Source organism: Lactuca serriola, chromosome 2 (assembly GCF_051521515.1).
Source record: "Lactuca serriola cultivar US96UC23 chromosome 2, Lser_US96UC23_V15, whole genome shotgun sequence".
Lineage (NCBI taxonomy): Eukaryota > Viridiplantae > Streptophyta > Magnoliopsida > Asterales > Asteraceae > Lactuca > Lactuca serriola.
Genome location: NC_136409.1, coordinates 217,676,282 through 217,689,062, shown reverse-complemented (window position 1 = coordinate 217,689,062; position 12,781 = coordinate 217,676,282).

Sequence of the window (12,781 nt, the reverse complement as noted above, 5' to 3'; positions counted from 1 at the left end):
CCCTAGGACCCTAACATTCAACCAAAAACCCAAGAAAGGAAACACTTCCTAATGAATATATCCAAAGGTTTAAAAAAATATGCGATAATTGGATAGATAATGGTTATGTAACACCTCATCTCCCAGGTATAAATTTTTAAAGTTTAATATTCATCTTTGAACATACTCGACGAGTTGGTCGCCCCAACTCGTCGTGTAGAGACAGATATGGCTGCGCAGTTTATGGAACCTACTCGACAAGTTGGAGGACCCCAACTCGAAGTGTAGAGGCTGTGCATGAAAACCCTAATTTTTAGGGTTTGCACCCTACTTAAAGGACCTTAATTCCTTCCTTCCAGCTTTTCACATCCAGAAGAAAACCCTAAGCGATCTAACCCCATTTTGAGTGTTTGTGAGGCTAAAAGCATGTTGTTGGTGCATTTCTTGAAGAGATTTGAAGAGCTAGCAGCTTGGAACGAGAAGGGGCTTGTAGATCCAGTATCTACATCATTTTGGCATCCATTTGAAGGTAAAAAGTCATTACCTTGATCATTCTTTTAATAGATCTCTTCATCCTTTAGTTTTAGGCCATTTTTAGATTAATCTTGAGGCTCTTCCGGTATTCAGTGCATTTTTGAATGGGGAGTTCAGATTTGGAATCCTCTAAGCCCTCATAGTCATAAAGTTATCGAATTTGTCAAGCCTTGGCCTTCTCCTTACCCTAAAACATCTTCCTTAGCTTGGTTTTGGCATTTTGGGCTTTGCATGCACGTAAAGTTTGCAACTTTACATGGAAACTATACCCTAGGAAGCTAGATCTTTAGTTTGGAGCCTTGGTTTAGCTTAGAAACGTCTGAATGAGAAAAAGGACTGAAGGAACTCGACGAGTTGCATAGTCAACTCGACGAGTCGGATGAGGGTTTCCTGCTTTCCGGATTTTGCATAAACTCAGCGAGTTAGCAAGGTGACTCAACGACTTGGTTCTGGAGAAACTCGGCGAGTCAACTAGGAGTTTCACGATTCTTTGAGTTTTGGAGGAACTCGACGAGTCAATAAGCTGCACTCGACGAGTTTGGCCAACATGTACTGTTGACCTTGACGTTGATTTTGACTTTGACCAAAGGTTGACCAGTTTAACTTCTGAGGGTATTTTGGTAAATTAGGTATTTATGGAACTGGATCATTGGTGGTTGTAGGTGTTGGTGTTTGGAGCCGTATTTCGGGAGTTTGACATTTCAGTTCTAATCGACATTGTGAGGTGAGTCGTCCTCACTATACTAACAGGGTCAAATGCACCAATGCCGACCCTTATTGGATTGTTATCCTGGTTATTAGATGATGATATGCTTAGTGACCTATTAGTTCGGTATCCGAGTATATAAGATGATATGTTAGAGACCTGTTAGGTCGGTATCCTGGTGTATAGGATGATGCTATGATTCGTGATCTGTTAGATTGGTCTAATTGTTTGTACATGCTAGCTAGCTTATGATATTATGTGTTGATTGTGTATGTGGGGTTGGGTTGAGGCGGACTTGCTTTGTGTTGTAGGCCTACATACCCAGGGCGGCCCAGATAGACTACAGGCCATGGGGGCATATCAGTCAGGCTGAAGGCTCGGAGATCGGTACAGACATGCTGAAGGCTCGGTGAGGCGGACCAGACATGGTGAAGCTTCTGACAGTGGGTCAGACAGACTGAAGGCTCGGTGAGGGTGGTCCCGTCATACTATAGAATGCTATTTGTTATTATATGGTTATGGTTTGTATCACGTTGGTATTTTAGGGAAACTCACTAAGCTTTGGGCTTACAATTTGGATTTTGTTTCAGGTACTTCAGATTATCATGGGAAGGCGAAGGCGTGATCGTGCACCTCCTCTCATTTTTACGACTTCGTTTCTAGGATACTCTGATATGAAACTACTTTGAAAACATTTTGTAATTGATGAAACGCCACTCAGAGCAGGCCGAGAACAAGAGAACCCCAACAAGGAACCCCCAGCTGAGAATCCCCAGCAAGGCCGATCAGGCCCAACATGGCCTACTTAACTGCTAGGTGCCCCGACGGAACCCCTGGATGTCGGGCGCCCTAGCAGGACGACTACGTAGAGGGTCATTTCCCGCCAAAGGCCACCATCCACTAAAGTCCAAGGATATCGGGTCCAGGAAACAAGGAGCACATCCAAAGCATTATGGTTTGGACCAATCGTTAGACTTGACACAACGAGGAACACGACTCACCAATAAGGACAATAGATTTTGTCGGGATTGCTGTCTTTGTTCCAAATACGGACCGAGGAGGATCCTTAGTATAAGAGGACCATCATTCTTCCATGAGAGGTAAGCCATCTCTCCCGGTTATTAGCCTTTCCCTCTCCAATACACTACTAACTTGACCGTCGGAGCATTTTCCTGGGACCTCCTCCCGAAGAATGGCTGACGGCTTTCTCTCTTTGTGACCTCCCAGGTTTTTCTTTGACGATCACAACTTTCAACCCCAAGGTGGTCGGAGACCAGGTTGCATCATTTGGCGCCATCTGTTTGTGTGAAAACAGATACGGAAACCTATTTTTTCTTTAACACAACCACAAATGATGGACGAGGCTGTCGGCGAGCCAACCCCACATAGCCTGATATGCCCAATGATCTCACTAGAGACGGCCAACACCCCAATAACACCACCACCTCAGATGATCGGTGCGGCTTCTGAGGCACCACCATCCGGTGGCCCGCCACCTTCCCTTGCAACAGCTGCTTCTTTCGTTACAACCTACACACCAATACCCATACTGAATAGCATAACGCCACCGTTGTTCCCAAATAACGGCAGACGTAATGTAGCATCTGGTTCTTGGTACGTATTCGGATATTAAATCTTTAATTATTTTGCATTTTTGGTCTTGGACTCGGCGAGTTGAAGGAACAACTCGCCGAGTATAAGCGAGATGAAGTGTGAATTTTAAGTCATGGACTCGCCGAGTCGGGTCCCGGACTCAGCGAGTAGCTACTCTCTGGACTAAATCCCTAATCTAGGGGTTTGCACCCTATTTAAACAACCTTATGCAACTTCCATTCCCCCTTTTATGCTCCCAAAGACTTCTCATCGAAACCCTAGCCGTTTGTGCTTTGTTGAGGCCATTTTTGGTGTTCTTGTGTGATAGTAAAGCTTTGAAGGAAGAAAGGAGCTTGGAACTTGAATTAGGGACAGTAGGTTTAGGGAGTTTACTTCATATTCAGCAACTTCAAGCCGGAGGATTTCCGGAGCGCAGCGGACGGAGGTTTCCCGCACTGATTATCAACAGCTACCTGTACGAGGTGAGTTACCTTCCAGTAGGGGTGGGTCTAAGGCCACAATGTCGGACCACCAATGAGGAGTATGTAGAATATGATTGACTTTGTGGTAATTATATTGGTCTGGTATGTGCTTGGTTATGAGTTATATCTGTATGATATGTTACGTGCATGATAGGGATAGTTTCTCTGATAGTGGTCCTTAGGACCAATGGGTAGATCAGTACCCAGATATGCCTGACTGTATGCTTATATATTGTTATTGTATGCTAGTGGTAAGGGGTGGAATAGTCCCCAGTTACCGGTTGAAAGATACCGATGATGATTACCGGTTGAAAGACACCGATGACAATTACCGATTGAAAGATACCGATGATGATTATTGGTTGAAAGATACCGATGGTATTGTATGGTATGTGGTATGATGGGGGAACTCACTAAGATTTGTGCTTACGGTTTCAGCTTTTGGTTTCAGCTACCTCTTCGTCTAAGGGAAAAGAGACGGCGGTGTAGCATGGCATCACACACACATCTGATTTTCCGCACGGTGTTTTCTGGGATTGTGCTCTGATATGATATTTGTTTATGTTGTGGGTTTCAAACATGATACTTGATTTTATGAGATGACGTGTTTATACAATATTTTCTGGTGAATGTTTTATGAGTTAATTAATTAAAAATGAAATTTTTGGACTTGAATTTTGGGACGTTACAAGTTGGTATCAGAGCCCTGGTTTGAGGGATTCTGACACACCCTCGGGGTTGTCTGGACTCAAACTGAGGGGCTAAAAGATTTTTACAATAAAATGGTTTCTAAAAATCTAAATGGAAGGATTTTAAAAAAGACAAGGTGTGTGATGCATGCGACCGGCCAAGCTCAAGTAAGTTTTCCCTAAGATACCCATACTTGTTATGTTATGCTATGTGACTTTCATTCAGAATTGCATGCTAGAATAGGACTAAGGATCTAGGAGGATGCCTTATATGCCTGTTGTATGAGCTGTATGCTAGGACTGTTTAGTTAGCAGTATGATGGCCTGTATAGGTTATGCCTGATTTAGTTACTCGATGCACGAATGCTACTTGCTTTGTGCTATGGGGGTTCTAGCTATTTCCAACTAACTAAGGAGCGGATATGTAACAGTACCTGTAAGTTAGTTAGGGCGAAGTAGTACGAGCTCCTAGTGCAGCTGATGGCGGAGGGTAGGTCGGAGAGCACCCTAGGGAAGCCTAGGATGAGGTCAGTGGAAAGGGTATCAGTAAAAGGGACTTGGTGAAGTTGAAGCAATCCTTGAGGCAAGTACAGGTAGATGTGGAAGGTAGTATGGGCCCGTACTACTGAAAGCAGAGGACCCGTACTTGAATAAAGGAGGGCCTAGATGAAACCGGGAACCTTGGAGAGTGTGTTAGATCTCTCGAGTATATATATGATCCTGATATTTATGCGTGTATTTTCAGCATGGTGACCACGCGACATGGAGCAGGAGGTTCTGGATCAGGATCGGGATCAGGCTCGGGTGCGGGATCCGAGCAGGTTGACGACGGGCTACGCGAGTTCATCGCGTCTGAGATCATGAGAGGCATCCTTGAGTCGACCCCTATCATTTTTGGGTCAATCAAGGAAGGGATTGTTGAGCTGATGGAGGATCGCCTCCGAGCATTCAGGAGTGATATGGCGTCTAGCCAGGTGGGTACACACACACACTATCCTTTAAGGACTTTTGAGGGAGTGGTGCGTCAGATTTCCACGGGGTGAAAGACCCCATTGCCTCTAGGAGATGTATCGCAGACATTGAGTCTGCACAGCTGACGAGCTTCTGCCCGGAGGGGTCAAAGGTGAGATATGCACCAGGATGCTTACGAGATAGGGCTAAAGATTGGTGGGAGTCTGTTGGTGACTCATTGGGAGCCTCGGATGTTGAGGCTATGACATGGTCAGACTTTGTGACCAGATTCAAGGCGGAGTTTGCACCAGCTGTGGAGATTCAGTGGTTGGCCAGGGAGTTCTTGGATATGAGGCAGACTACTGAGACTGTGGCGGAGATCACTGCCAACTTCCGGGAGAGGGCATTGCTGGTGCCCCAGTATGCGGGAGATGAGGATATGAGGAGAACCCGCTACCACGACATGCTACGAGATGACATACGGGAGCATGTTAGTTTTTCAGCTTTCCCTACCTTGGATTCCATGATTGCCAGGGCTAGAGAGAGGGAGATTGATCTAGAGCATGTCTAGAAGAGGAAGGCAGTGGAGGGGCTGACGACTGGGGCTTCAGGGAAGAAGCCCAAGGGATCTGATGGTACGCCGAAAGGCCAAGCAGGACGGGACCACTGTGGGAAATGCGGTCGATCACACGAGGGAGCTTGTCGCACTGGGCCGAGTTCGGGCTGCTATAAGTGTGGCAAGGTGGGGCATTTTGGCAGGGATTATACTGCCCCCGCCCCTGCGGTACAGATGACAGACCTGATATGCTTCCTTTGCAATCAGAGGGGCCACAAGAGGGCCAATTGCCCGAGATTGACAGCAGTGCCAGTAGCGGCGCCGGTCTCAGCGACGGTGCGAGTCACAGATGGCCGGAAGGTCAAGGCAGAGGCTCCAGTGGTGCGGAGCCAAGCATTTCATCTGACAGCCAAGGAGGCACGCGTTGCACCTGATGTGGTGACGGGTATGATTCTTTCCCTCTGATTTATCTTTTTATGATGCTTATGTTGTTGATTTGTGCTCTGTTTAAGATCGTTCCATGTGAACGACATCCCAGTTCAGGTACTGTTTGATTCGGGCGCTACCCGATCGTTTGTTTCTCTTGCGCTCAGCAAGCGATTTTATGAGTCGTCGGGCATGTTGGATTGCCCTCTAGAGGTAGAGATTGTAGACGACTGATCGGTGCGAGCATCGACGGTATACCGAGATTGCGTGCTGAGATTATTCGAGGAGCGCTACCTGGTGGATCTGGTTCCCATACCTTTGCGAGGGAACAAAGTTATTATTGGTATGGATTGGCTAAGCCCCAATGGGGCAGTGATTGACTGCGCGCAACAGTTGGTGCGAATCAGGACCCCAAGTGGGGGAGAGCTGGTGATTCAGGGAGAGAGGCGGCAGCGAGGACCAACTTTATGTTCGGCAGCAAGAGCTAGACGTTGCCTGCAGCAGGGTTGCACAGGTTATGTTGCGTATGTTATGGATACCCGGGAAACGGGTAGGGCGACGGTTGGCAATGTACCAGTAGTACGAGAGTTCGCAGATGTATTCCCCGAGCAGTTGCCTGGGATACCTCCGGAGTGACATGTGGAGTTCAGGATCGACCTAGTCCCCAGTACGGCTCCGATAGCCAAGGCACCGTATCGGTTGGCTCCTCCCGAGATGCAGGAGTTGTCTACATAGCTGCAGGAGTTGGACAAGGGTTTCATTAGACCGAGAAGTTCACCCTGGGGAGCCCCGATTCTGTTTGTAAAGAAGAAGGACAGGTCGCATCAGATGTTTATAGATTATCGAGAGCTGAATAAGGTAATGGTGAAAAATCGCTACCCACTCCCGAGGATTGATGACCTATTTGACTAGCTACAGGGAGCATCTTGGATCTCCAAGATTGATTTGCGTTTAGGGGTATCATCAGATGAGTGTCAGAGAGGAGGATGTGCACAAGACTGTGTTTCGGACGCGTTATGGCCACTATGAGTTTGTGGTGATGTCTTTCGGGCTCACCAATGCACTTGCCGCGTTCATGGACCTCATAAACCGCGTGTGTAGTCCGATGTTAGATAGGTCTGTGATAGTATTAATTGATGATATCTTGGTTTACTCCAAGACGCGTGAGCAATATGATGAGCATCTGTGGGCGGGAGGTTCTAGAGACTTTGAGGAGGGAGAACTTGTATGCTAAGTTCTCCAAGTGTGAGTTCTGGTTGCGCGAGGTGCAGTTTCTTGGGAACCTTGTCAACCAAAACGGGATTTCGGTAGATCTGGCCAAAGTGGAGGCCGTGATGAGTTGGGAGGTTCCGAGGTCTCCATTTGAGATTTGGAGCTTTCTGGGATTGGCAGGCTACTATCGGAGATTCATTTAGGACTTCTCCAAGATAGCAGTTCCGCTCACCTGACTGACTAAGAAGTCGGTGGTGTATCATTGGGGGCCTGAGCAGCAGACCGCGTTTGAGGCACTAAGACAGAGATTGTGCAAGGCGCCAATCTTAGCCCTGCCAGAGGGCATGGAGGGTTTTGTTGTGTACTAAGATGCATCCATCGCAGGTTTGGGCGCGATATTGATGCAGAGAGGTCATGTCATCGCCTACGCGTCGAGGCAGCTGAAGCCTCACGAGGCGAACTACCCGACGCATGATTTGGAGTTGGGGGCTGTTGTATTCGCCCTCAAGATTTGGCGTCATTACCTCTATGGGGTTCATTATACGGTATACACGGACCACAAGAGTTTGAGGTATCTCATGGACCAACCAAATCTAAATATGAGGCAGCGTCGGTGGCTTGATGTGGTAAAAGATTATGATTGTGAGATCCTCTACCATCTGGGGAAGGCCAATGTCGTGGCCGATGCGCTTAGCCGCAAGGCAACGCCGATCAGGGATATCTGTCTGAGGATGACAGTGGTGACTCCGCTTCTGGAGCGGATCCGGGAGGCTCAGCAGGAGGCTATGAAAGAGGAACATTGGAAGAGTAAGCGGATTGTGGGGTAGGTTTTCTCCTTCGACTATGATAGCCGAGGGTTGTTGACTCTTCACCGTAGGGTGTGGGTCCCTTATCTTGGAGGCGTGCGCCAGGTCCTGTTGGAGGAGCGCACAAATCCCGGTTCTCCATTCATCCCGGGGCGACGAAGATGTATAGGGATCTTCGTCTTGACTATTGGTGGCCCTTCATGAAGCGGGATGTGGCATGGTACGTGGAGCGGTGTTTGACCTGCAGGAAGGTTAAGGTCGAGCATTAGAGACCACACGGCAAGATGCAGCCGTTGGATATTCCGCTGTGGAAATGGGAAGACATCACGATGGATTTTATCACCAAGCTTCCCAGGACCGTGCGAGAAGTAGATTCGATCTGGGTCATCGTCCATCGATTGAACAAGAGCGCCCACTTTATCCAGATTCAAGAGAGCATTTCGGCCGAGAAATTGGCCGAAATCTATATCAGGGAGGTGGTGGCGCGGCACGGAGTGCCAGTCTCGTTGATTTCGGATAGGAATCTGCGGTTCACTTCCAGGTTTTGGAAGAAATTCCACGACGAGTTGGGTACTCGTCTGCATTTCAGCACCGCCTTTCACCGGCAGACGGATGGCCAGATCGAGCGGACCATCCAGAATCTGGAGGGCGTGCTGCGAGCATGTGTTTTAGACTTCGGAGGTAGCTGGGATACCTACCTTCCATTGGCGGAGTTCTCGTATAACAATAGCTATCATGCGAGCATCGACCGTCCTCCCTTCGAGATGTTGTATGGGAGGAGGTGCAGGACCCCGATATGTTGGGGCGAGGTTGGCCACAGGGTCATAGGGAGCACCGAAGTAGTGCTCAAGACGACAGAGAAGATTCAGCAGGTCCGGAGTAGACTTCAGACTGCTCAGAATTGGCAGAAAAGTTATGCCGATAGACGTCGATCAGACCTAGAGTTCCAGGTCGGGGATATGGTTCTCCTGAAGGTGTCGCCTTGGAAGGGCGTCATCCGATTCAGGAAACGGGGCAAGTTAGGTCCCAGGTATATTGGACCGTTTATGGTTGTAGTCTGGGTGGGCAAGGTGGCATACCGGCTGGATCTGCCAGCCGGACTCAGTCAGATGCACAACACTTTCCACGTCTCCCATCTGCGGAAGTGCCTAGTGGACGACTCAGCGGTGGTACCCTTGGAGGACATTCAGGTTGATGACAGTCTGAATTACATCGAGTGGTGTAACGTTCGAAAAACGGATCTACCAATTATCAAAGACAAATAACAGAAGCAACGATGAAATAATAAGCAAATAACAAAACGAACCAAGCTTGCATATGCCTTAAAGCAATAAAACGTCAGATACAACTTGGAGAAAATACGAAGGCATCAACAACCATTAAATTCTGACACAACACCCTATTTATAGCCCTAGCTTACAACCGCAAGGAGTTTACGGCCGTAAGGAGTTTACGGCCGTAAACACATAACAACCGTAAACTAGACAAATTTGGTTTTTCCTACACAATCACTACCACTAATCAGTATGCCTAGACCAAACCATTAGACACGGTCTTTCAATCTCCCCCTTGGTTTGGACTAGCTCGAATCCATTCCTTTGTCGACAATCATCACATCCATCTGGCCCATCGCTCCATTCCACATTCTCTTGCTCAGAATCTCCGCGACCATCGTTGTGTACACCTTGGCTCCTTCCTCGTAAATATCATCAACAACTTTAATTTGAAAGTTGCTAAGATAATGAATATCCCATTTCCTGAACTGCAGCAAGTCTCTGCGATCATACAAACAAATACACCCCTTCTTAAGTTTGATAACCGCTCCTGATGTATTTTCATCATAGACCCAACATTCCAAAGAACTGAGAGATCCATCTTGATAGCCTTGAAGTACAGGAAACTGCTTGACTTGTTTCGTCGCAGGCCACATCACTACCTGTAGCGGCTTGTCAGTAGACGGCTCCAAGACATTCGGGTGTTCAAATACAACTGACTCTGCCGTCGGCATCGATGGAAATCCTTTCTTCACTTGATCATCCAGAAAGTGTTTAAACTGAGTAATCTGAGGAGTGTTGAAAAGATTGATAAACAGAGCTTGAGACAATTCCGTTAGATCAATTCTTGTGAATGACCTAAATGCATGAATATCCTTATAGAACTCTGAATTACCACTCTTACGAATGACAATCCACATTCTGAGAGCATCATGAAATCCCAAGGCAGCCACTCCTGATCTATCTCCAAATGTATCTCGGAACCTAACAACTTCAAGATCAGTAACAGTTATTAAGGATTCGCTCCGAAATATATTCTGATTAGTATTCCGTTTAAACAACAATTGTCCTCTCTGAACATCATCTTCTTGGTTACGACGAATAAGTTCTTGAATGTGTGGAGCCAATGGAGGTTCAACAACAACACGCTCAGCAGTACCAGAAGACTGACCGACTGGTAGGTCAACCGGAAAAGCTTGTACGTGAAGATTAATCCTTTGTTCTTTAACGGATGTCTGGTACCTCTCACCAAGATCAACTTCAAGTTTCTTCTTTAACTCAAAATAACTCGAAGTCAGCAGATTAAAATGTTCTTGTAAATCGGAGATCTGCTTGCTTTTCACCTTCTTATCCTTCTTGAGTTCAGCCAGTTGTCCGCCAAGACTAGATTTATCTGATTGTAGATTGGATACTTGGATACGAAGATCGACATTCTCAGCACGAAGCTCTGCCACCTGAATATCGAGTTCAATGTTTTTCTGGCTAAGAACCGAAATTTCTTTCTGCAGACCAACAAGAGTAAGATTGTCATCTCTAGCAGCACCTTCTTCAATGGAAACACCCTTTCCTCGAGGATCCGGCGATAAAAGTTGTTCTTCAGCCATGTGTAACGCCAGCCTTTCAGAAGCATCATCTCGACTGTATCTAGGAGCTGAGAAGCTAGGCGGTGCAGAGGAACCACCAACATCAAATGTTGAACTCGGACCAGTAGGAAACATCTTTGTGGTGGTGAGTCTTGTAGTAGTAGTAGTGAAAGGTGGGGTAGGAAGACCACTAACCAAACTTATGATTAGTTCAGATTGTCTTGCATCAAGTCTTCTTCTTTTAGATTGTTTTTGGTCAGCTTCAGGAGAAAACACACTCACAAACGGCTCAGGAGTAGGAGAAACGGACAAAGGAGGGGAACATCCCATAACCATCTCCATAGGAATAGAAGTCGACACCATTTGCTTTGAAGTGGGATTTCGCGTTTCAAACGTCTCGCTCGATTTCCTTGTCTCAGTTGTATGAAAACCAACATCATCAACATTATAGAAAATTGTGTCAAGATTTTCATGAGACACAACATTAGCACTAGTTGCCAACGAAGCTGCAATATCATCGCGATCAAAACCAATTAAATCTCGATCATCAAAAGAGTCATTTCTCTCTTCACCAATACTCATCTCTCCACCAACTTGATCATCACTCAACTCCTTTTCATGTTCTGAGCCAGTTTGAACTTTGGGAGTTGGTGAGTCTTCTTTCTCAGTTTCTTCATCCACAGACACATCTATAACAATATTGGATGGAGTTGATTTCTCAGCAGACGTTTGCTCCGAGGATGTTTGCTCGGATGACTCGTAAGACTCTGGCGTTTCATCCAGAGGATATAGTCCTTGAAATATGAATTTGCCTCTCCAATTTTGTTTGATGAGTCCCATCGTGTGGGGACCCAAGGACTTCATATCCAATGTTTCTTCCGTCTTCCTCACGTTTGGAAACTGAAAATTAATGAACACTTGTACGAAGCGGGGATACAACAGAAAAGTATCCCGAGTAGAAGCCATGATGTTGATAACAAATTCCTCAAGGATGAACTTTGAGAAATTGAAACGAAACCTAGTAGCAAGAGATACCAAAGCACCAGTTGTGCACTGAGAGACTCATCTGCCCCAAACCTCCTTCCTGAGATGCAGCTTACGAAAACATGGGCCAAAAACCTCCAGTATGGGTGTAGCAACTTCTTCAGCGTCGAAAGGTTCCCTCGTAACTCATTCTTCTTAGAACCTTTTGAACATCTTCGATTCCAATCTCTGTTGGGAAATTGGGTTGATCATCAATTAGCAGCGCTTCACGAATAAAGCCTTCATCAATGACAATTTCTCGACCCTGTACTGTCGCCTTCACCGTAAAATTGCCATCATCATCCATGTGAGTCTCTGCAGTCGCCCAAAACTCGCGTATTAAATTTTGATAAACTGCCGAATTGACAGTGATTGCGGATGCTAAGCAGCATTCACGTAATCGATGAATCATCGAACGCATATCCGAATGAACAGTCGGAGGGTCCGCAAGCACAATTGCTATGTTGTGCATATCTGCAAATTTTAGGTTCGCCATTGTCTGCACTCAAACACAACTGTAAGCAACCTCAAAATAAAATTTTATTTTGACCCAAAAAAATATTCTAATTAAAAATATGACCAAAACAAAATTTCATTAAATGACGATCGAGTTTACTGTTGAGTTTACTGTCGAGATCAAGAAATGAGTTCTTGGGCCGTAAACTCAAGGTTTACGGTCTAAGAATCCTTTTGAAAAGTTATTACACATTATTTCATTATTTAATACATCCAAAGATCAAGCAGCAAACTCATTGTTCTAGGGCCGTAAACTAGGAGTTTACGGCCGAAGAACAGACAACCGAAAACTCCCCAAAAATCGACCCTACCTATCAAATTGATGCACAATACTAGAAGATATGTAAATGTAAAAATCCGAAGCATCAATATAAATTAGAAACGGGTCCAAATCTCAAACATTTGGAGTTTACGGCCGGAGCTGACGGCCGTAAACTCCGTCGGATCAATT